This window comes from Taeniopygia guttata, chromosome 2 (assembly GCF_048771995.1).
Source record: "Taeniopygia guttata chromosome 2, bTaeGut7.mat, whole genome shotgun sequence".
Classification (NCBI taxonomy): domain Eukaryota; kingdom Metazoa; phylum Chordata; class Aves; order Passeriformes; family Estrildidae; genus Taeniopygia; species Taeniopygia guttata.
In genome coordinates, this window is record NC_133026.1 from 106,951,574 (window position 1) to 106,976,275 (window position 24,702).

Consider the following 24,702-nt stretch of genomic DNA (forward strand, 5'->3'; position numbering starts at 1 on the left):
GGTTCTAATTTCACTGGCTCTTCCAGTTATAGTCACAAAGCGCTCCCAAAAATGGACCCTGACATGGAAAAAGAAACATGTGCACAGTAAGGATAAGGTTTGTGGAAAGAAGTAGAAACACAAATGAATTAGAAACAGAAATAGAGCACAAGGTATAGCAAATTTTGATCCTAAATCTGCCTCTTCTGACCACACACCTTCTGTGTGTGCTAAAATTCAGTTCTGTAGCCAGCACTAAAAATCAGCCAGCCATAGCACTTCAGCACTCCCTTAGCTTTAACCACATGAAAAGTCCCTCTTGACTTCAGGGTCTACTCAAGTGTCACAAGCTAAGCACAAGCTTCACAGAAGGAAAAAAAAATCAGCCACAGTAAATCACAAGCTTCATTTTTTAGCTCTGAGGGCCTACATCCTGCAGATGGAGGAAGCAAGAATATAAGGTATGGATATTGATGCCACTGAGGGGCTCCGAGTTCCAAACCTGGCTTTGCACAAGCCAGTGCTTGTGCTTTTTTGTTATGCCTCTTAATAAGCATTCATTGGTATTCCTAATTCTCTTTATTATTTGCTATCTGGTTGCTGAGCTTCATTTTTTGCCGTTCCCTGGGAGGATCTTTTGTAAGAGGTTACACTCTCCCCTTGCTACTCCTAAGTTGAGATGCACAGACTTGCCCTCTGCACCAGCAAATTGCAAAAATGGTTTGAGACGTTACTCAGTACACTGCAAATCAAGTATAGGTTCTTCAGTCACCAAAAAAATCAAAAGTAAAGGAACCAGCAGCTTCTGTTTTAAATACACATGTCCAATTTGTCTACAGAACCTTTGGGTGTAATAGTTAGTAACTGCATTTTTTATATTTAATTTTTCAAGTCCCATTACACACTGACTTACTGAGTGTCCCTACAACATTTTTCTGTAGGTATGTTTTACTCAAGCCAGCAAAACACAAGCCACCTCAGAAAAAACACCCACAAAACCAACCTTGCTAAAATTCCCAAACCCACTTCAATAGTCCAAGACAAAACCAACCCACCATTACTGCACTATAATGCCATAATGCTGCTTCACAAGAGGTCAAGGAAAAATAAATAAAATAAATAAATCGTTAGCAGCTGGGACGGTAACAACATTTGCCAATTCAGTTTCACATGAAAAAGTAGTTTCTCCTCTCAGCAGTGGAAAGATGATACTGTCATAGGTCAGTTAGAATCCCTGACCTAAAGCTGGATTTTCACCAACAACAGCAAATACCTGAAAGTGTTCAGCAAAAGAAAAGCATGAACACAGTAAGAGAGGTAAAAGGAGAAAGAAAAGTGAAGAGGAGAAGTCAAAAGAGATGTGATTCTTAATAATAAGACATTAGAAAAAAACATGATAGAGACTGCTCCAGAAGGAAGTGCACCCAAATAAAAGGGAATACAGTGTAGGCACAGAAAAAATAGGGGAATATTAAAGCAAATGCTTACTAACCAGCAGGGACAAAAGAGGAACAGCAATGTTCAGCCTGAATTGGATGCAGAAACAATTTGAATCACTGTGTTTACTTTTCTTTTTTTTTCCTTACCTTTTGTTTTATTAAATAAGCCACTTATGCCTATTCCAAGGGAAAAGAAAAAAACATTTAACCTTTCAAATTGAAGACTCTGTGAGGCCATCCAGGAACACTGTGGATATGTGGAACAGGGTTCAGTGAACAAAATGGATTTGCTCAGACTTCTGTGAATGTCATTGACCTCCATAAGAATGAAAATATTAAGATTAATGATTGCATCATGAGTGTTACAGCACCAAATAGATCAGGAGACCCTTGAACAGATTCAGAAGCTCTAATTCTGCTTCCTGCTATTAAGGACACATGGCTTGTGGAGTCATGCTAACAGGTAACAAGCAATTTAGGAAGTGCTGGTGCAATTCCTTCAGCAGCCTGGGGATCTTGAGGGCATTTTGCAACACAACAGTTGCTAATTGAAACATAGGGATGCCTCTTTCGCTCGTGGAAATACAGAGCACTTCACTGCTAGCCAGAGCTACACACTATAATGTGTTTTGGCAGCTGAGGTAGAGAGCAGAGAGGGTCTAGCACACATACATGCACTGATAATGCAAGAAATCCCACTCATAATTCCCTCTACACTTCTCAGCCAAATAAGTCTCCTTACTCTTTTCAGTTCTGTAAGAGAAAAAGACTCATAACTATGATTCATACAAAAAGGTATAAAGGATGCAGCTTCACACACATCATTGTGCCTCAAAACTCAAGTAAGATTTACAGCACTTTCTCAGTTGAGTTACAAAAGAGACACAGATATTCCAGGTCACACATGACTTCTGAAAATTTAAACTAGGTAACATGTAATAAACATGTGAGCACTATTTAATTACTAATTATTCAGAGGGCATAGAATTTAATTACACTCTCTTCCATTTATCGATATCCCCTCCACCTTTACAAATACAACTGCTTCTGGAGAAGAACAACACATAAAAATTTTCAAATCTAGCTTTAGTCAGGGTGCATCTATATATATTGTTTTTAACAACAGTAAGTTTTAATTGCAGAACTCTTTTGCTTGTTTAGACGTACTATGTTTCAGAGCTGCATTATACAAAAAAATCGTACACATTTGCAAAATTGCAGTGCACAGCTGTTTTGCTACTTATACTCCATTTTAAAATTGACTGGTTGGAAAATGAATTTGTCTGAAAACAATCACTTCTGAACTCATTTAAGTTTACAGAACTCCCTATGATAGTCTCTCTTATTTGAACTAAAAATGTGATTCACCGGCTAAATAAATGCTACACTAAAACTGCAGTGCAGGAAGAAAGGGGCATTTTATTTTCATTCTTTTCTTGATGGGTCATTTTCAACCAAAAACCTAAAAAATATATTTAAGGGCAAAAGACCTAAGCAAACACAAGCTGACTCAAGCTAGAAGGTCAGTAAAGCTGAGAAACAGCTGCATAAATATCTTATACTGATTAGAAGCCGTCATACTCAGAAAATAAATAATTACCCCAGATACGAGTCAAACTAGTTCTGTGAACCGTTCTTTGCTGAATGCACTTTTAAAGAAGTAAAAGCACCAAAAGCTGTTTGCATAACCAGTTAGTTAGGATAGGTTGCAAGCAGAGAGTTCCCAGAGATTTCATTCAGCAAAACCAGAGATAAAGGGCACCATCAGGTAAATCAGTGGCACAACTTATGGTGATTTCAAAATAGGAACCTTGGATCTCAAAAGCAAGGATGGCATTTTTTTCCTAAATATAAATTCTTTCTACTAATACTAGAGAGACATGTTAGAGGAATCTTTCAAAAATTATGGGTTTGGTGTTCATTAAAACAAAAAAAGAAAATTAAAGGCATGTCTTTATACCTGTCTCATCATACTAAGTGATGTATTCATAAGGGGTTAAGAGGAGATGTAGCAGGTGGTACCAATTCAGGTGATGACAGAGGTGAAAGGAGGCAGGAGGAATCTTACAGAAGCAGTTTTCCAATGGAGAACACTCTCAGCTCTAGCCAAAGCCAAATACTGAGACCTGGTATGTTGCAGGAGGGAATTTCAGCTGATGAAGGATAGTCCTCAGAAGGATGAGTCAGAGATCCCCTGCTACACCATAAAATGGCATAACACACCTACACCAAGATCTTTGTGTAGTAAGTTCAGGTGGCAGTGGTTAGAGAAAAAAGCAGCAATTTTCTTTCGAAAGGAGTCTGGACTTAAATAGACATCCTTGCTAAATAAAAACACCCACCACACTTTAACAGTGGTCTACCAACTGTGAACAAAACGGGAAATTGCCTATTAAATAAAAAAATCTGCCCTCTCTGTTTTGGCAACAAAACCTGGAATACTACCAGGCACTAAAGTATTAGACTATGTAAAGGAAAAAAATAAGTGAAAACCGAAATGATTGCTGATGGATGTTAGCCCATGAAAATGCATCAGGACAGCTCCAAGGAGCACAATCAGCAGCTAACCTTTCACAGCCCCTCCCCTGCAACACACTGAAAGGTTCCCTTTGTCACTGAGCAGCAAATATAAATACATACCTGCTGATGAATGGGAATAAAGATCTCTATGGATTTCACACAGAAGACAGGGCATGACCGGTATAATTAAGTAATTTGAAAACTGAAAAAAACAGGTTTGTCAGGTTTTAAAGGACGGGACAGAAATCTGTGCTTCTGCATTGTAATAGGCTGCTTCATCTCTAAAGGCAAATGTTTTTTATATTATGCCAGTCTATGGGATTGTCTCAAGATAACTAGTTCTTCTGCATTCAGGACACAAATATATTACTCCATTTTATTCCTATACAAACAGCAATTTCCCACTATTATAAAATGAGCATAAAATTAATCTCGTATTTGCTGTACTCCCACAGTGTCTCTTTATATTGAATGAATACAAAATGTGAAAGAATTAAGCTTGTGTGGCCAACTCATATTCTAACACCTTTTGAGTGCTTGAAAAGTAAATGTCTCCAACATTATATAAATACATACCATTCAAATATGCATAGAGAAAATTCAGAGTTCTCTTATTTTTGTATATATACACATATGAAGTTTTAAAGAAAAGCTAAAAAATGGAGTGCCATTTAAGACAAAACATCCATTGCAGCTTCTCATTCTTTTCTTTGCTAGAAAATGGTAATTACAATCTTAATGCCATATCCAATGTTTTGTATATTTTTTAAGTACAGCACTCAATACAAAAGTCCATTTCAGGACTAAAGATCTTGGTATGGTACTATAAAGCCATTAACTCTATATTAAATTATACTACATTTCATTTATACTACATTTAATTTTAGCTGTGATGGCCCAGTAATTACTACTGATTGTTTCTGATCTCTCACATATGAAAAAGCATGGCTGGTGAATTAGTGATGATAACCAATAATGAGAAGCAAGGGCCTTTATAGTTTTTCTTTGTACACCATTCAATTATTATTAAAAAAAATCCATTATGCTCTGTATTTTACTACATAAGGCAGATATAACCCACTAAATATATCTCTTACTTTTTCTCCTTTTTTCAAGAAAGATCACAAGATATTATCATATTGCCTTTTCTCTCTCTCCGCACTGCCAGGCTCCGGCCAGCCAATTCTGAATTTGCTTTCACTTTCAGACATTTATCTGCATACAGTTAGGTGAAAGGTATTATTAATCATATCCTGTTGCTAGGCTACCTGGAGATGTTCATTTAAGCTTAATGTTTCTCTTTGTTATAAAGTGCCATGAGGAACACACAGATCTGAGACAAGAAAACTACCTTGCAGAAGCTGCCTAAAAATAAAATCAAGGCTCTCATAACAGAATACACATTAATAAGAAAAATAATTTTAAAAAACCCAGTATAGCCAACAGTTTGCATAGTAGAGCTTCATTTTAACATGAAACTTTTAGATAACTGATGCACAAGAACCTTTTAGATAACTGATGCACATGAACCTTTTAGATAACTGATGCACAATAAGAATTAAAACTGAGGTTTAGTGTTCAGCCTCATAGCTGTTGGAAGAGCTTTAAAGACACTGCAGACTACAATGTCTTTATTAGAAATAATTCTGCAATGAGAGCATTATCTAATATTCAGTGAAATAAGGAGAAATGTATGAATTACACACAATTTAAAGAAAAATACCATATATGCCCATGTAAATTAGCATATTAGTTATAAGGTTTTCGGTTCAAGCTTATGTGAAGATTTATACTTCTGCATAAAGATTCATATCCATTCATATCTGCCACATCTAGGAAGAGTTACCAAGGACTTAACATGGTCTTAAGTTACATGTTACAAAGTTCTGTGTAACAAGAGATGGAGCAGTGTAAGAGTGAGATGTGACTTAAATGGATCTTTTTACCTAGTGAGTAGCAGTCGCTCAGTGGAATTGGAAAATATGAAGAAAAATCCTAGCAAAGACAAGGCCATGTATAATTTTACTCCAAGACAGCAGGATGAACTTCTCTGACTCTCTCAAGGTCTCTATGCAACCAGCTATCTCATTTAAAATCTGCAAAAGCCCTTGTCTATGTTACAGCTTTAATCATGTTAGGGAACTAAAGCAAAACAGTCCAAACTGTTTCCCTTCCACTCTGCTCCAGCTTGTCTAAAAAAAAACCTGGACGTACTTGAATGACTTTCCAAGTATTTTGGAATACTGATACTCACTTTAATTCTCTGTAGAATCCCTTTCCATTACTGAAGACAGAAAGCATTCACTTCAAGACCATTAATATCTGGTGCACACACTCATTTGGAAATGAGTTGTAGCCCTTGAAAACATAAAAGCAGCAGCACCTACTCAGCATGGTGGTCCCCCATAACTTTCTAACCTACCCATTCTGTTGAAATGCAAAAATTCTGAATACCAGTATAGAATGGCAAATCTGCTCTGTTTCTGGGGAAAGTAAGTATTTTTCTTAAGTTTGACCTGCAAACCAACATAGCACTTTGACAAAATTACAGTAAGCGGTGTTATAGAGTTTTCAATACAGATTTGTGGCTTGGATTCTGGTTATCACCAGAAACACATGAGTGCAATAATGAAAGAAGTCTTCATCCTTTACAGAGTTAAGAAAGGAAAAATACTTTCAGAGACCAGCAGTGACACTGGACTCCTTTTCTAACTCCTGATACTTTGGTGCTTTCCAAGTAACAACTGCAAACAATGCTCTTCCTGATTCTTCATGTGAAAAATAGATGCAAAATACTTCTGGAAGGCATTACTGCAGTGCATTGATATGTCAGCAAAAAAGAATACAAAAATGGCTGTAGTATAGAAAAGTAAGCGATTTTTAAGAGTTTCCTTTATTAGAGACATTATTTCCAATTAACTTTCATTTCTGCACTAACATTATAGGCATAGAAAAGTTTGCATTCGGCATTTTCAGAAGTATTAAGCATGGGATTTTTAAGTCCATAAGAAGAGATTTTTTAAAAATTGCCTCTGTGGCATTGGGGTTTGAAGTCTGTACTGGTTAGCTTGAGAAGAATTTGTTTCAACCAATGTTCAATTTATTTTTTATGAAAAAAACAATAAAATGTTGTCCAAAACAAACTTAAAAGCCAGCAGGTACATTTCCAGCACTAATTCTAGTCTAAGACTCCAAACTGCAGTCATGTTTTCCTATGAGAAGGCTGAGATGAAGCCAAACAAGCAATGCTGAGGACACAGCTAGTGCTGCTGCTGTCATCATAAGATCCAGGACCTGTACCTCTGTCACTGTTTTTTATGGTAAGTGTTGTACCAAACAACTGCTTCTTCAATGAAAATCTATTTTGCTTAAAATCTTACAAATAAATTGTTCTGAAACTGTGGCATTTTAAAAAAATTAATTCAAGGAAGATAAGATTCAGCTTCATTTAGAAGACCAAGCACCTCTCAGAGAAAAAAAAACAACCCAGGACAAATGTGGTACTACTTTATATTTAGGAGTCTTTGTGTTCTGGTTTGGTAGTTCTGCTTTATTAATGCTTTGTAGCAGTACTACACAGTAGTAGTACTCCACATTGATACCCAAGTTATTTTTCCCTACTTCAGATTTCAGCTGGGTAGGAGAATTGAAAAAAAAAACCCAAAACATCTTTTCTTGAAATGAGCTACAATTACAAAAAGGCCTCATTTTTAGCTTATCACAGTTTTATAAAGAAAAAGTGTAACAAAATATTCCCCTTGTAGGAGTTAAAAAGAATAGCTGTGAATGTATAAGCTCATTTTAGTTTTGAAGTTGGCAACAAATGCATTATGGTAATTATATCTCACCAAAAGGAAAAAAAAATTAAAGAAATAAATAATTTTAAGATCGTGCTGTGCCTGGTGCTCTGATAACCACTACTGCCACACTTACAATGTGAAACATACCTGTCCCCATCCCTCAACTCTTGTAATAGGAACAAATTCCATGCTTCTGTACTGCAGAGGGAGAGCCTTACAGCACAGATAACGGACCTAATATTTAATTTCATACTCTGTTCCTGAGTTCCCACTCACACTTCTAGAAATCCTTATTTTTTGGCTTGCCCTTCCTTTTCTGAATTACCACCTCAGTTTTTCCCACCAGATGTCCTGGACAGGTCAGCTGATGTTTAAGAAGCCAATGAGCTGGTATAGAGGCCAACCAGCCTGGATCCAGGGTAAAACTTTTTGAAGTTTTACAATGTTAAGTTAGAGGCTGCTCCCCTCCCACTTCAGTAGCACCCTGCTTCCTGTGTGGGAAAAACTTAACAGAGCATTTATTGGAAAGGATTTGCTAGTCTGGAGAATGGAACCCTGGGATTTTTTACACAGATTTTTTTTATCTTGTTCCCTAAATTTAGGTTTTTTTGCTACCATGCCATCTTACAGCTGTGGGAACTGTTTCATCAGTAAAACATTTGGGTGGCAGAGATTGAGAAGACATGAGCACTTCAAAGAGCAGGTGCTGTGAAACCAAGAACCATCAGTTAGTCAAGAAGCAGCAATGCCAACAGGGCACCACCCTGATGTAAGGCACCCTAATTAAAGCATGCAGGGCAGATTCAGTCAAGGGTACCTTTGCTGCAGCTCAGCATCCCCAAATATAATAGAGAGAAAGCAGTGGAGAGTTTCCTCCTCAGGCAGAAGGTAACTTCTCATCCTTCAATGCCCTCCATCGGGACCATGCCAGAGAAGTGCTGTGTAGGCAGTGTCACATGGAGTCTTCTGCAGCCCATGAACATTGTGGTAACTTCTGTATCCCTCCAGGACTGCTCAATTTATGGCCAGGGGCTTCTCCAAAAATTATCCCTCAATCAAGTGTATGTGAGAGTGATTTAAAGCTAACTGAAATTAATTTCCTAATGAGTAGGTAGTTCTTTGAGAACCTAAACACACCACACCTGCTGTTTCACCTAATGAGATGAATTATTAATGGATTAATGAGTAATCTTCCTTTTGCTCGTATTTTTAACAACCAGACCTTTTTACTCCCACACTCAGCTGCTTACAGCTATGCATATGGCTTACAACACTGTGCTGAGCACGCAGTCTTAGTGAATCCCTTCTACAATTTAACGTCCTACCTGCAAGGACTCAATTCTATGCTAACACCTTTGTTAGCACTTGAGAACACATTGAGGCTCTCCACACAAGTAATGATGCCTTATTTTCATCACACCCTTCTCACCTTACAATTGACATTCAACTTTTTGCTGTTCAGCTAAAAATGATGTCTTCCCTTTCCTAAGTGCTAAGAACAGCTTTTGTTTCACAGACATCATAAAGACATCTTTCCACCTTTGATGCTCTTTATACTCCTCATTTAACCAATCAAACATAATTCTGAAGACTGAATGCTTTCTGTAACAATGCATTCAGTCTTCACGCACAGCCCTTGCCTTGTGGGTAGGCTTTGTTTAACACATTCTCATTTCTCCTATACTACATTTCAGATCTATTGCCTTTGCTCTTTCCTTGGGTATACAGGAGCCTCAACACCTCCTGTCTTGCTAGCTCTGTTCATGCAGCTCAGCACCTCAAGTCCCAGTTTCCTGTAACAGAAGTAAGACTTTAGTTAATGCTGCCAGTGTATTTTCCAGAGCTACAGTCCATGCCCATCTTACAACAACACCCGGATAGCTTGGCAAGCTCAAAGTTTGAGAAGTGTTTCTTTTCTTCTACCTCTAATTGAAAATGAGTTATCTAAAATACAGTTTGTCCTTCTTAACCTTTGTTATCTTCATCCCTCATGAAATATGTCTTCTCATCTGGAAAACTCCTTCCACTTGAATTCCATTCTGGTTCCACCTGACGGCATCCTTGTGTATTTCCCATCCAAAAAAATCTCTGTTCCACTGGCTCAAGAGATCTGGCCTTGAGATACAGCATTTGAGCTCTGATGGTCATGTACAACTATTCACACCAGAATAATTGCAGTCTGAGCTGATGATTACTTTCCAACCCACAAATATTTGTTATTAACAAGCAGAGGGCTGTAACAGAACTCTTCCACATGGTAAGATAAATGAAAAAAATATTTTTATCTCTGCAGTGCTCTAAAAGTATACAAGTTTTAAGACATGCTTTGAAACACACTTTAGTTTCAATTACTGTTAATTGTGAAACATGAAGGTCATAGCATGGACTATATATCTTCAAAATGTTTATTAAAGTAGCACTGATTACTAACTTAATTAGTCATAGCTGCAGCTATTTTTCTCCTGATTATTTCCTTCCCTCCATACATTTTCAGATTCAGAGCCATTTTTTCCAGTATTCCTCTGTATTATTTCCATATTAATTAATAGTAATGAAAATACATAAAGAGCAAAGATTTTCAACTTTTATAGGAATTTTTCCATAATATCATCCACCAGTCTGTGTGCCAAAAAAGAGAAAAAACAAAAAAGTAGGACTCAGTCTGATTAAAAGTACTCTTTAAAGCAAACTTTAAGAACCAACATCTATGTTGCTGATACCTGCCTTCAGGTAATGTTTGAAATTCTGCTGAAAATCAAATATGCCAGTTGTAAATCAGTGTAATCAACAATCTTCTATGGTGTTCTACAGAATTTTCCCCACTGAAAGTTTCCACTGCTGCTATAGCACAAAACACAGAAATTCAGAAAAAAAACAACTCTGAAAAATAAAGTACTGCAGAAATACAACTGTAAAAAAGCAGTATATATAAATTTGAAGCAAAATTTCCAACACAGCTAATCCCCTATAGACTGTTGAAGACATTCTAACAAGTAAGTAGGGGAAGAACAATAAAATAAGAAAAACAACTAATAGAACATTAAGAAATCCACTTTTTATACTATGGCTTAACTGTTCCCCAAAGAGGAGAAGGGCTGTGCTGGCATCTTCTGAAGCTTGCCGTCTTTTAGCAACATAAAAACTTTACGTTCATGTATAGGCAAGCATGAACTTTGTTGTTTTTTGTTTCTCATGTTTCCTTTAAACATGGGTGTGATTTTTAAGGTGATTTAGATCTCAAGTGTCATGGAAAGTCTGACTCAGTACTATGAAGTTTTACCCAAATTACCTATTTTTAAGATGCCATAGTAATGAATGGAGAAATTATTTATGTTTGAAGACACAAAAAGAGCAAGAATAAAGAATAGTTGCTTTCTTTCTATGTACCCTCACATTTATGCTCTAGTGAAGTTGCAGAGAAGCTCAGTAACACATGGAGAAGGCAGTACAATATAACAAAGGATCTGCAGATAACTCCATCTCAGTTTTCTGCTCTTTGGTTTTATAAGGAGTCACAGAAATACTTTACACTTCATTATTTCTATAGCACCTATGAGCAAAGCATACTCTGTTTTTTCATGTCAGCCAACCAACCAACCATTAAACTACCAGAAGTTAAATCTTTTAATATCTTACATTCAGTTCTGCAGGCTCCATACATAAAGCAAGGGTGTGGGAGAAGAAACCCTGCAATTACTACCCAAAGAGAACAAAACATACTTTTGTCTGCCAGCCTCGAACTCTTACATCACTTGCAATATAAATATATTAGTATATATAAAAATATATACTAATATACTAATGTTATTTTTTTATTTTATAAAAAGTTAAAAACATGGCTGAAACTATCTAATGCTTGATAAAAAATAAACACTTTCCTTTAGTAAGCATGACAAGATAATTAACTATAACCACTTATACACAAAAATAGTAAAAATATAGCAAATCACTGAGCAGCTGTAAGCATGGATGCAGAAGAGCAGAGAAAATAAACCATAAACAGTTTGTGCTAAACACAAGCTGATCTGGAAAGGAAAGCCAAAATGTTGGAAAGAAGCTTTCCATCTCTCACCTACTGCCAAAAAGAAACTCTCTTCACAGCACCCTGAGATCCTACTGGATATCCAGGTCAAACAGATAAGAAAAAGTGTAAAATACAACAGTGTGTATATTGTGTATGTGTGTGTGTGTGTGTGTGTTATCTTAAGTTTAATGACAGAATTAATTGTCCTGTTCAACAAACCAGGGCTTTATGATGACATTACTTTGGACAGCATACAGGATACATACAGAGAGCCGTGCTTTGTATCTTCAACCACTAATCAGAGTATAGTTTTTTCCCCACTCTGATTATTGGTATAACTGGACTCCTTTTTTACTGTAGCTTAGATTATAAACATTTGCTTTTCAAGTCTTTTTTGGTACAAAAGAACATCCTAGCAATAAATAATTTCAACATTACCTCCAAAAAGGAGGTAGTTTGAGGCTCTTGGGTGCAGATAAGAAAAGCGAAGGAAGTTAACGTGTTTAAGCTAACTTGCTCTCCTTTATTTATTCATGCCTATTGGTTCTCAATATTTTCCTTCTCCTTATTATATATAGCTGCTGGAATTAAAATTATAGGAAAAGAACATTCTGCCTGAGGGATTGCAAGAGAAATGTGAGAACAGAAAGAAACAATGAATCTGTCAAGCTCAGATAAAAAGAATACTCCAATAATTATGGGTGGTAGTTGTATATTGCACAGAAAAGTTAAGCATTTTTTCTTGGGATGGTATTTCCTTGATAGTAAGAAGTATCTGTAGTCATGTCAAATTGATGTGTTAACACAAATTATCATCTCTCACACTGCCTTTTCCACTGTCTTTACTCCACTCTTTAGAACAATCTTTCATACAACTGAGCAGTTTATAGCTCAAGTATCTAGAAAACATGAACAAATCCCTAAATCTTTATATGAGGCTCAAAAAATTCCCATCAAAAATGCATCTACTTTGCTTTTGATAATGAGAGGCAAGAAAAATGGAAATAGAACATGGCAAAAACTTATATGCAGCAAGATTCAGACTCTGTGAGGACCCTTAATATTCCAGATTCAAAATTCTTAAATATTAACATTAAACCTGACAAGTAAACATAAATACAGATCTATGATATGTAAAGAAGACTATATAAAGGTTATGAAACAACTCTTGGTTAGACCACTGTGATCAGCATTAATGCCTTTAATATAAACAGCACTGAAACATCTCCCACCACATCTTTGGCAGGAAGGAATGCTGAAATACAAGACTGTAACCTTTGTATACATTCCTAGTTTAAATGGTTAGTGAACTATAAATTGTATTTTCCCACTTCTTTTGGCTCTTAAATACATAAATACTCAAGTTATATACAACTGCCTTACAGATATTGACATAATATTTATTGAAAATTTATAAATTGTGAATTTATTAGATGTAAGTTTTTTAGTTCAATGTTTAATTTATTATTTTAATTACATATTTAATATTACTTAAGGGTGTTGTTTTTTATTTTTTAAATTTTTCTTTATTAAGCCAAATATAAAAGAACATACAGACCCAGAAAATTTGAGACAGTGAAGAGGCTTGGCTTCTAAATGAAGTAAACTAAATACTCAGACTGACAGATTGATGAGTGGTAGATCTTAAACTAGGATAAATGAGGAAGTATTCTTATAGTTTAGATTTTATACACCATCTGTCTGCTTTGCAACCAGAGCTTCTGAACCTGAATGCAGTGATGACTGCCATTTACAAGAAATCATTTTATCTGACTAGACAATAAATTTTGATAATACAAATTAATTGGTTAAAAGAATTTTGTAAGCAATGAAACAAGACCATAAATCTTGAGGAGAGGCAAAAGTCTATCTAAGGATTAAATTCATAATTACACGAATTTTTAGAGTTACTAAGAAGAAATGTTATAAACAGAACTTCATCCCTCTGTAAGGAATGCTCTCCTACCTTTTTAAGGAAGTGGCTCAAAGCATACCAAACACGATACAAGCTTCCTTTGAACCTGAAATGCTATGTCTCTGTCAGCACAGGGTTCTAATACCAGAAGAAGCTTTCAAAGTAGGATGTAGCATCATCTCTGTTTTGAAGACAGGGAACTAGGGCATAAGTTTTCTGTATTATTTTCTTAAGGAATCATTGGCAAACTCAGACAGAACATGTTATCTTCCACCATCTAGAACCATTCATGTTCTCTAGAACAATAAATAAGAGAACACTCGTCCTACATGAAAGGGAGGCAAAAGAGTTTTGATGCCATGAATCTCTGAATTTCCTGTTTACCAGGTAAGCATATAACATGTAAAGGAAAAGCCATCCACCTCCATGAAACAGAAAGAAACTTCCCCAATGTATAATGGCTGAAAGAGGGTGCAACACACTATATAACATTTCTACTTGCAGTGTTATATGCAGTGAGTCTTTTATCCATTATTTTTCTCCTATATTCACAGAAAACTATCTGCACTTTGTTATTCAGCACCTGACTGGTCTTTCAAAAGGATCTTAAAATGTTAACTAGAACTTGCCTTGGTTTATGCTGGGATTGAGTTGACTTTCTTCCTAGAGACTGGTATACAGTGCTGTGTTTTGGATTTAGTTTGAGAACGATGTTGTAAAAACACTGGTGTTTTCAGTTGTTGCTAAGGAGTGTTTATACTAAGGCAAGGACTTTTCAGCTCCTCATGCTCTGACAGCAGGAGAGCTGCAGGAGCAGAAGTTGACAGAAGACACAGCCACGACACTGGGCCAAAGGCATATTCCATACCACATGGTGTCATGCTCGGTACATAAACCAAGGGGAAAGCTGGCTGAGGGCCACTTCACGGGGAATGTCTGGGCATTGGTCAGCAGTGGGGTGAGCAATCACATTGTGCATCACTTCTGCATATTCTGTTTCTTTCATCAATATTATTTTCTTCCTTTTCTGGCCCATTAAACTGTCTTTATCTCAGCCTTTGAGATAGATCTCTGCTTTTCTGATTCTCTCCTTCATCCTTCTGTGGGGTGGAGTGGCTGTGTGGTGTTTGGTTTCTGTCTGGGGTTATACCAGGACAGAACTACACAACACACAGAGGGTTAACTAAGCTCAAGAACCACAGAAGAACCTGGCAAACCTTTGGAGTTTTATATAGCCTAGCAATATGAAACCCCTTTCTATTTTTGGCTAGATTTCCTTCACACACCCTCTTAAGAAAGTTTATACAGAGAGAACACAAACTGTAGTACTTCAAAGGCATATTCTCAGGGCTAATTGCTAATTTTAGGCAGTGGAAACCAGCCTCGTTCTAGACTTTCTCTTAAGCCTGTGGAAAGACTGTGGCTCCATAGAAGATGGTCAGAAGAGGATATGTAAACTGGATTTGTAATTGTAAACATAAAAGGAAAAAAAAAAAAAAAGACAAAAAGCCCTGTTGAAACCAATCACACACCTGCCCTTGTACTTGCCTGCTCACCACTCAGTTTTAGCTTCTTCCAGACAAGTGTTCCTGTTCCTCCCATTCTGCCCACACTCCAAACAACAAATATTATGAGCTCTCTGCCCCAACCTTAATCTAAAACCATGTGTGAGTCTAGCCCCACTGACACTACACCACAGTAAAGACTGAGAATTGAAATTATCTTGCAAGACAAAAAGAAAGATAACTACTCTCCACTAACCACTCTTGTCTGGAAGATCAGCCTACCAACCCAAACATTTCTCTTTCAATGCCCTCCTACACATCTTGTCTTCTTTCTTCATCTGTATTTCATTATTCACATCCCTAGGCTTAAGATGCAAATTGTGAATTGAAATATTTTTACATCTTCTTTGATGAATCTCGATACATAATTTACAAAGCCTTACATAAATTCCCTTAGACTGACATAAATCTTCTTACTTATTCATGTATCACCATCATGGTTTAACAGGGCATGGAAGATATTGATCTTCTTCAAATTCAGGGTTAAAGGACACCACAACCATAATCTACTAATGTTTGAGGCTAAAATAATACAGCAAAGGTCCATTAAAAAAATAAATTCTGTAAGACTAACAGTACATACTTGAGCAGGAAGACGAATGCCACGCACTACAGAACTATTTATTTGATCATCCAGAGTCACTTTGGAATTCTGTAATTGAGGGCTAAAAGCATTCATCAAAACTATCTTACTGGCAACAGCCATATCATGTCCAGTATCATGTGGGAAACATGTTACAATGAGTTATTGCTCAAATCCAAAATACCTCAAACTTTTCACACTAAAAGTGAGCTATGGAAGAGGTCTTATTTGCTTAAAGCATGAAAAGCATAACACTGAAGTAAGTTGACATTACCCTCATTTCCATAAACCACTGCAGCTACTGACTGACATTTTGCAAGTTAAGCAAGAAAGGAATCAAATTCATACTGGCATTTCTACTGTCAGGCAAAAAAAGTGTGAAGCGTGCATAAACCTGCAGTCCCATCTACTGCTTGTCACTGTGCCCCTGAGAAGCAAGAGCATAATGTCACTTTCTCCTCCTATCCCTTTGCATTGCACACAGAGAAGGCATGATGCTCTGTACCTTCTCAAATGATGTTGTATATTCAAGAGTGAGCCTTTACTGTCTCAGAACAGTGCCCACTAGGACAGCCTGTTTGATGGAAACCATCAGGCTAGAACTCTCCCTCAAAACAGTTGACGTGTTTGAGCAGCAGCTACACTTGTGTTATTAAACAAACAAAATATCTGATCTTTTTTGGCAGAGATTCAGCAGCCTGAAATATGCATTATTGTGCCTCCTAACTGGATAGTGACCAAAAATAGACTTCTTGATGACTTTTTCCTCCTAGAAAGTTTACTCATGTAGGAGGATATATTTTGTTACAAATGTGAGGTTCCTTCAAACAATAAATGCATAAAACAAAGCAATAGTAGAATGAAATGGCTTATATTGCTTTTGTAAAGCTTTAAAGTGTTTGATTAGATCTGCTTTGGAGATTATTTAATCTGTGACAAAATGCTGTCTTTTTTTAACTTTCAGGAATTGAATTAAAATGCAACCTCTATCTAACAGTTCCAACAAAAGACAGATAGAAAGAACACTTTCTATCAGAAAACATAAATTAGTAGAATTAAAATAAAAGCTTCACAGGTTTAATAGAGGATGGAAAAAACTTGGTTTCTACATCAAACTCTCCAACTCATCCTTCAAGAAACTGCGTAGGCAGACTTTCCTCAGAAAATTCTGAGGACATTTCATCTCAAATCAAGACTTAATCGACTGATGTTGTAAGGTCTCTTTATGAGACATCATTCTTTAAACGACAGACTGCAAAATATTTCCTAGTAGTCTATGAAGTACTGTAGCTAATTAAAGAAAGTACATTTGTCAAATAAATTAAGTGATATATTATCGTTTGCCTTCCCAGTAATCTATAATGCATCTCCAATATATCAGCATGAATTAAAGGAGCCTTTGTTACAGCTAGTAAAAACCTCAATTGCTCTTCTAAAGAAAAGTCTGACATTCTATTTTTTATCCATTCTTAACAGGACCCTATACTTAAGCTATATATCATATACTTTGAATCAAAAAGTTCCTTCAAAAGCAAAGTCAGACATTAAATAAAATAATTTTAATTTTTTATTATTTTTTCCTTTGGAATAAACAAGAAATAGCCTTATTTGTTTATTTGCATTTAATTTCTACTTTGATAAAATTATACCTTCCACTGAAAATCATTCTGAAGTTTTTCAAATTAACTCAACTTTAAGTTATTTAATCAATATTCTTCTGGGATAAAAAACCCCAAACGTATCCTTAAAAAATATTTAAAATGTCTTTACTATTTCATTTTTCATTTTTTGTCTACCATAAACTCTTGCCAGGAAAATAAATGAATTTTTTTAAGAAAGGAAATGTAGGTAATTGCATCTATTTACTATTTATGTAACTTCTCCTGGAGCCTTTCTTTGGACTACTTAGCTTGTGGGACTTTTAAAAAGTCATTAGAGCTAAATTGCTTGAAATTAGTAAAGTTATTTTTCCCATCCATGCATCCATCTCAGCTGAGAAAAATCATTCAACAGTGAGAACTTGACAGCACAGCCACTTTTCCGATTAATGGTTGACTAAGGCAAGAAAATGGAATTTTTTTCTGCTGAAGTTTAGGCAGTGGTTTCATGGGTAGAACAGCCTCAGCTGCTGTCAGCTGCTCAGTTTCTCTAAGCTGCAGAAGTGAACTGGCATACCTATACCTGCTGATGACAGACAGCTCTTCTAAGCAGGAATAGCAGCAGGTTAGCTCCTCTAAGCAATCCACAGGGCAATGGCAATGGGCTCACAAACACTGCTTAATCGTTATTCTGCTCCCAAAGGTGTTGCAGCTGATTGATACGCTCAAACTTCATTCTAGATAGTGATAAAAACCCCAAGCTATCACAATTCTATTTGCTATCCTTACCCAGCAAATGTTTTGCCCAACTCAGACTGTCAGGTCCATTTCTAATCACTGTACAAGTAACATTAAGTAAACGTGGCATTTGGAAGACTTGATGCTTTATACAAAAAAACCAGAAATCTTCACTTATTCTTCACTTCCTCTCAATCTTAGGCACTAAGAGATGCATGTTTTGTCAAATTTATGGAGAAAATATACATCTAATAAAAAACTAATAATTTTAGTCATGTTACTAACCTGACTGGCAGAGAAGTGAATTTGTTTGTTACTCATTAAAAAAAAAAAAAAAAAAGATAAACTTTGTCTTATGAAGAAAGTCCTTAATACCTAAACCTCTCTCCCCTCAAATATCTGTCATATCTCGGATCTGCTCTTTTCAAAATGTCTCTTCTTGAAAGATAGTTTATTTACACATGTGCAAAGTCAATCCCAGAATAGTCATGAGTACAGTTAAATAAATATCTCCTTCCCTCTTACAAAAAATTATTGGAAAACAACATTCTCCAATTTACTATCAACACTTTGATAGGTACAAAGCTGAAGTGACACAATCAATCATTCCCAATTAGCTTTTGATAAAGAGAAGCACAGAAAAGTATTGAAAATGTAGAAAAAGTAACCCAGATGTTCTGTTGAGCCATTCATCATTAGTCATCCATTTTTAATTTTATGATCAGTAAATAACATTCTAACAGGGACAGAAAGTGGAAATATTTTTTTTTTTAGTGATCCAGTGATAACACACTCTGGAGAATATTTCCATAGAATTGTAGAGCATCATGGGAAAAATGCTTCCAGTAGTACACAGTATTCAAACTGGATTTCTCATCAGAGGAATCTCAGAGGAAAGGCATCAGTTAAACAACACTGTACAAACTGATGGAAGAAGGAATTACTCAGGACTACTGAACACACCTCCAATTTAGATGGCCTCTAAATTATAAAACACAAAAAGCAAAGAAAATTCTCTAAATTACTATTATAATCTTCTCTACTTTATAGTCTACTCCAAGCATTGTTTGTAGAGACAATATACAAAGCTGGAGAGACCTTTGAACCTGGCCTGATTTATTGCTTCTTTTTGTCTGCCACAGAAAACTGGATTCCTAAGCCTCTGCTTGAGCTCCCTGCAGGTAGAAGTGACCTGATATGTCCTACATGACAGAAGGTGATCATCTTGCTACCATACTTGCTTGGCTCAAGTGGAAACTTACAATTTTCAGGTCTCTGCCAGTCTGAATGCCTCCCGTCACTGGTATTCACAGCAGTCTGAAACTAAGTCATTACATCCAATAAACATTCCTCATTCAAAAAGAGTATTTATGATTACACTGTGCTCCTATCCAGAAAGTAAAACTCAGAGTAGTGTGATTTGAGCTTTTATCTTGGACTCAACTTGTTGAATGTCACGCCACCAAAACTATTGTAGCTCCTCTTCAGGCTTTGCCTTCCCTCCTCTCCACCATCCCTCGTGCCCCAGCTCACAGCATTATACCATTACAAGGCCTCCACATCCAAATGTTTACTGTCACTTTGGATGTTTAGACATAAGATTAGGCCTCACTCCCTCATAACAAATATTTTGTTTTATTAGAGACTGAAAAACATTCCTAGATAGGTACAGTTTCAAGTGAACCTTTTTGATAATACAGTATTTGGTATTGCATCAAATGCAAACATAATTATTTGCTCAGTGTTATGGCTATTTATTGAAAAACAAAATGTGACTGTCTGTAGCAATAGAACTACCTGAAACATTACCTCTATGCCACAAACACTGCTGTGCAAATGCAATATCACATCAGAGGAAAACGTCAAAAGCCTAAGAAAAAGACTATTTAGGAAAAAAAAAAAAAAGCAGGAACAGACACTTGGGTACTTTCAATTGGTCAAACTTCAGTATTCCTCACACACACAAAAAAATCTTCATTAATTCTACTGATCCTCTGAAACACAGATCTTTTTTGCTAAGGGTTATCTTAACATGAGGAAGATAATTTTAAATTGCACAATAAAAGGAGATACTATTCCTACATATTCCTACAAAGCCTCCCATTTAAAACTTCTACAGACTGCAGCTACATTAGCTGTTCCAGATATTTGAAGGGCAAGAAAAGAAACATCAGTAGGAACCAAAGTTCTGGAAAAACCTGAAATGTCAGAAGTTTTTTCAAGGCAAAACCACAGTTGTGGCCAGGATACTCATAATGAATGGCTGATTGTGTGATGCCTTCTTTAGAGGGTGTCACCAGAGAACGATTTTATGATAGAGAGTTTAACTAATGATTGATATGTGAGAAACAACCTAGTTAAAGGACAAAAATATTTTAGTGATAGGAACTGCCAAGCAGTAGTCTGAGAAAAGTAAAACATAACCATGAAAAACACAAACATGTACAACAAATATGGAATAATTTAAAGTAAGTTTAGCACATTTCTTGTACCAGAAGTACAAGATAACAAAATAACCGAAGTTAGAATTAAATATCTAGGGCGTGGTCTCCTTTCCTACCATCAAGGATCCAGAAATCATTTGCTTTACTCTACCATTTTTTATCAGTTGCTCTTGTTTTTCTATGGCTTACCTCAGGGGATAAACAGTAATAAAGCACCTTTGTTGCTGAATATGTCAGCTTCAAGAAACACATTAAACAGAATGAATAAATGGTTTTGATCATTTCTGTGTTCTTTGGCCCTTATGGAGAGATAAAACCAAAAAGATGTTGTTCTACCAGCTCTAGAGTTAGACAATCTGGCAGCCCTCTGACCCAGCTGAAATACCTGGTCCTCAGCCCCAAATGAAAGCTGAAAGGACAGCAGACTTTTGCAAATAAACCTCTCACCTCCCCAAGTAATTAATATGATTGTCTTAAGTGGATACTAGTCCACATGGATTAGCTAATTAAAAATACCAAGATTAACTTCTAACTTTCCAGAAAGTCAGTTATTAATTTGTGTGTTCATTGGTTATCACATAGTAGACTTTACTTAAACTGCTTCCCAGCTGTCATTCAACCGTATTTTTTTTGCAGAATATTAATACAAGCTGTCCAATATGCACATTTTCTTAGCTGGAGAGTCAAGGCTGAGTCTTCTTGCCAAGAATACCTTGAACCCACCTGTCAGTCACAGCATCTGGCAGCTTTATTTGCATTATATTTATATGTACATCAGTCCTAAACCTGATGCCAATGGAGTTCTGTTATATTGCATGATCAATCATAACTCAAGTGGTAGCACACCTCCGCTATGTGCAGATTAATTCTACCAGAAAGAATTTTCTGCTCAAAGGTTAAATAAATCATGAAGTATTTATACCTCATTGCATCTACCTCAGCCTACGTAAGCCCATCTTCAAAATCTGTTCATCTTCAAAATAGGCACGCTGAAGTGGAAAGATTGCGACAGAAAAGAAGTAGGGTGAAATTAATTTTGCCATCTGTAAGAGGATACAACAAATTAAAAAAAAAAAAATCCCCAATGTCCATATTATTTGCTGTATTTCACATATACTTTGTGCTGGCCCCCATCCCATGCAAGTAATTTGAAGTCCAGGAGCAAAGCCAGGGAGTTTTTTGAGATGTTTTTCATTGTCTTCTACCTGCCTTCAGACTGCAATAGCAAATCCTTAACATAAAATTGCACAGAGGAAGAAGAAAATTCATCAAATACTTACTGGAAAAAAAAATTAGTGTATTTTTTTTTACAGTTTGTTGCTTCATCAGATATAATTTAATCGGGGGCCAGTCAGCCAACTCTCACTCTAATGATTCTGATCGTACAAGTAATTTCTTTAGTGATTAAGAGTCTATTAATATCAAATGGACTTTATTATTGCATTAAAAATTCAGCAGCTCCCACAGCAAAAGAGTAAAAAAGATAAAAACACATCCAAATAAATTCCTATCCCTCTACCAGCCTGCCTGAGCTGCTTTGTTCCCTCCCATCACAGAACACGACAGATTTGGTTCTCCACCAAGTTTCAGAATTTTACATATTTCATGACCTCCTTGAGGACTGCTGGTAGGTAGAAAAGGTTAAAGAACTTGAGAATCTTATATTCCCACAGAAATTTCAGTTTCTAAGGAAAACAAATATATGTCACCTCTATTAACAACTGTCCTATAGAGCTATTTGGCTTGAGCATTTCCAAGTAGTTTATAAATCAAGCTGAAGTTCATGTAAAGTCTTGATTCTTTGGCCAAACATCAAGAACAGAAGTGCTTTCTGGAAAGTGCTCCTTAATTCTTAACTGCAAGTATAGAATAGTCTTAAAGCAATGACATTTAATGAATTTTATGCATAACATTTAAAGTAACAGGCTGCATTTTACACACTTCAAATACCATGACCTGTGTTAACAGATAGTAGCCTGTTAGTTCTCAGTAGTGGACAAGGCATACTGTGCATTAACAACTCTTTAATGAGAGCAAGAAAGAGCCAGAAACAAATAGAAACAACAATAAAACTAATGCATCTATGTATTTTCCTAATCTGTATTTCTAGAATTAAGTAAAAATTTTAGTTTTTTGTTTTTAATGCAATAAAATTATTGCAACAGATTCCACTGCATTATTTGGCCTCTAAGTGTTCTTCCAGGAATAAAACAATGATTTTGTCCAGACAAGTGGACCAGAAAGTAAAATTCTTTTTATCCAGTTCTATTAAGCTTTTGCTAACTAAAGATCCTTCGAGAAGGCCAAAGTCAAAGTAACCTCTCATGACATACGCCTCGGAACAACAGAAACATTATGTGGGTATGGCAACAGTTCTGGAACAACTGTTTTCCACTCTTCCCAGGAAGAAGCAGACCTTTTAAAAAATTTAAGCAAGAATGTAAAGTATAATCAAAACTGTCTTTGCAAACAACATTTGCTATACTTATTATTTCCTTTTGGACATATTTTCTTTTCTTAACAGAGCTATTTTGTGGATGAATGGCAAAGCATCAGGCACAGATACTTTCCTGTTAAACGCAAGAGAACGTTTCCAGCTGCAGCTAGCGGAACTCACGCACCATGTCTCCCTAGCTGACCATAATCAAAACCAAACACCTCCAAACCCTCATTTCTCCTGCATATAATTTACTGAGATGCAATATGCCCAAACCCAGGGCGCAACAACATGACTCTAAACAACCCCAAGTTCACTTGAGCTGATCCTAAGTGCATGCCTGTATTAGGCCTAGATCTGTCACAGAAAGTATTGCAAACCTTTAACAGCTTCTTCCTCCATCTATGCCCTTACACATGTACACAAAGCTGAGCAAGTTCTTCTATTGTTGGACTATAATTAGTACTGAAATTACCTGATCGATTCCAATCATATTAAATATAAAATTAATTAACACCTGGTATGCACCCCCAGTGAAATTTAATATTGGATCTGATTATTCTTAACCTTAGGCTGCTGATCTTCCGTTACTTTCCTGGATGTTACCCAGTGTCTATGACATGCAGAAAACATCCCCTGATGTGCATGTCAAAATTTGTGGCTATTAGGCCATCATCATCTGTTATGTTCTAGGGCAATGAATTTCTTTGCTGAGACAAGTTTTGCCTTGCTATCACTGTTACTTAAGAAAGTCAATTTTCCAAAGCCAATGACTTTTTTTTAAGAGCTCCTCCCCTCCTTCTCTCTTCATTGTCTGCTTGGCTCATAGGAGTTTTTTTCCGTGGGAACTGAACTCCTTGCAACCCTTGACTCACCGTATCCCATCCCTGCCAATCCAGGACCTTCTGTGCTGCAACATCCCTAAACAATAACAACAAAAACCCCAGCCAACCAACCAAACTATCAAAAAACTGAACCAAACAAAAAGGAATCATTGCTCATTTGGGAAAGTCTAGCATTGACCAAGTCTTGTTTGTTTATTTTTAATTAGAATATTATGGAACTGTAAACATGAAAATTATTACTACCAGTCTCCAGAAAAAAAAAAAAAAGTCTATCATTCCCCAAATATTTTGATAACTCATGTCATTTTCCCTTGTATGGTGCCAAGAGACAAAATCTGTGCCTACTCAGCCTGATTTTGCTAGAGCTATGTGCTGTGAATTCCTGGCAGGATTGTGTGATAAAAATCTGAGTGGTCAACATAAACAAAATCATTTGAAACAACAAAGCTGTGAGGGACAAATTGTACTTCTAGCACACAGGTTTCATAGAGGTCAGCAATAGTCTTGGATGTTACCATGGGGAGGCTCTCAAGTGATAAGGAAACAATAATTTTTGGTGATTTGAGTGGGACTGGGGGGAGAGAGAGTTCCTAAAGAACTACTGTTAACAATAATATTTTCTAGGTTGCACTTCCTGCAAAGTATGGCTTTCCAGACAGTATAGGATGCTGCTGCTTCACCTCTTCAATGAATCAAGATCAAACTAAACATTATCCAAAGCCAATGCATGTGATATTCTATTCCCCATCACTTTACACCAAATGAGGCCCATACATGCCTGGGAACAGTTTCATCCATATACAGGGCAGTGCTGA

General features: G+C 36.3%; 1 protein-coding gene across 4 annotated transcripts in view; it reads right to left on the reverse strand.

Annotated features, from left to right (window-relative positions):
• CHST9 (carbohydrate sulfotransferase 9) overlaps positions 1 to 24,702 on the reverse strand; it is an 86,741-nt gene that overhangs the window by 46,059 nt on the left and 15,980 nt on the right. The gene's annotated exons all lie outside the window — the stretch shown is intronic.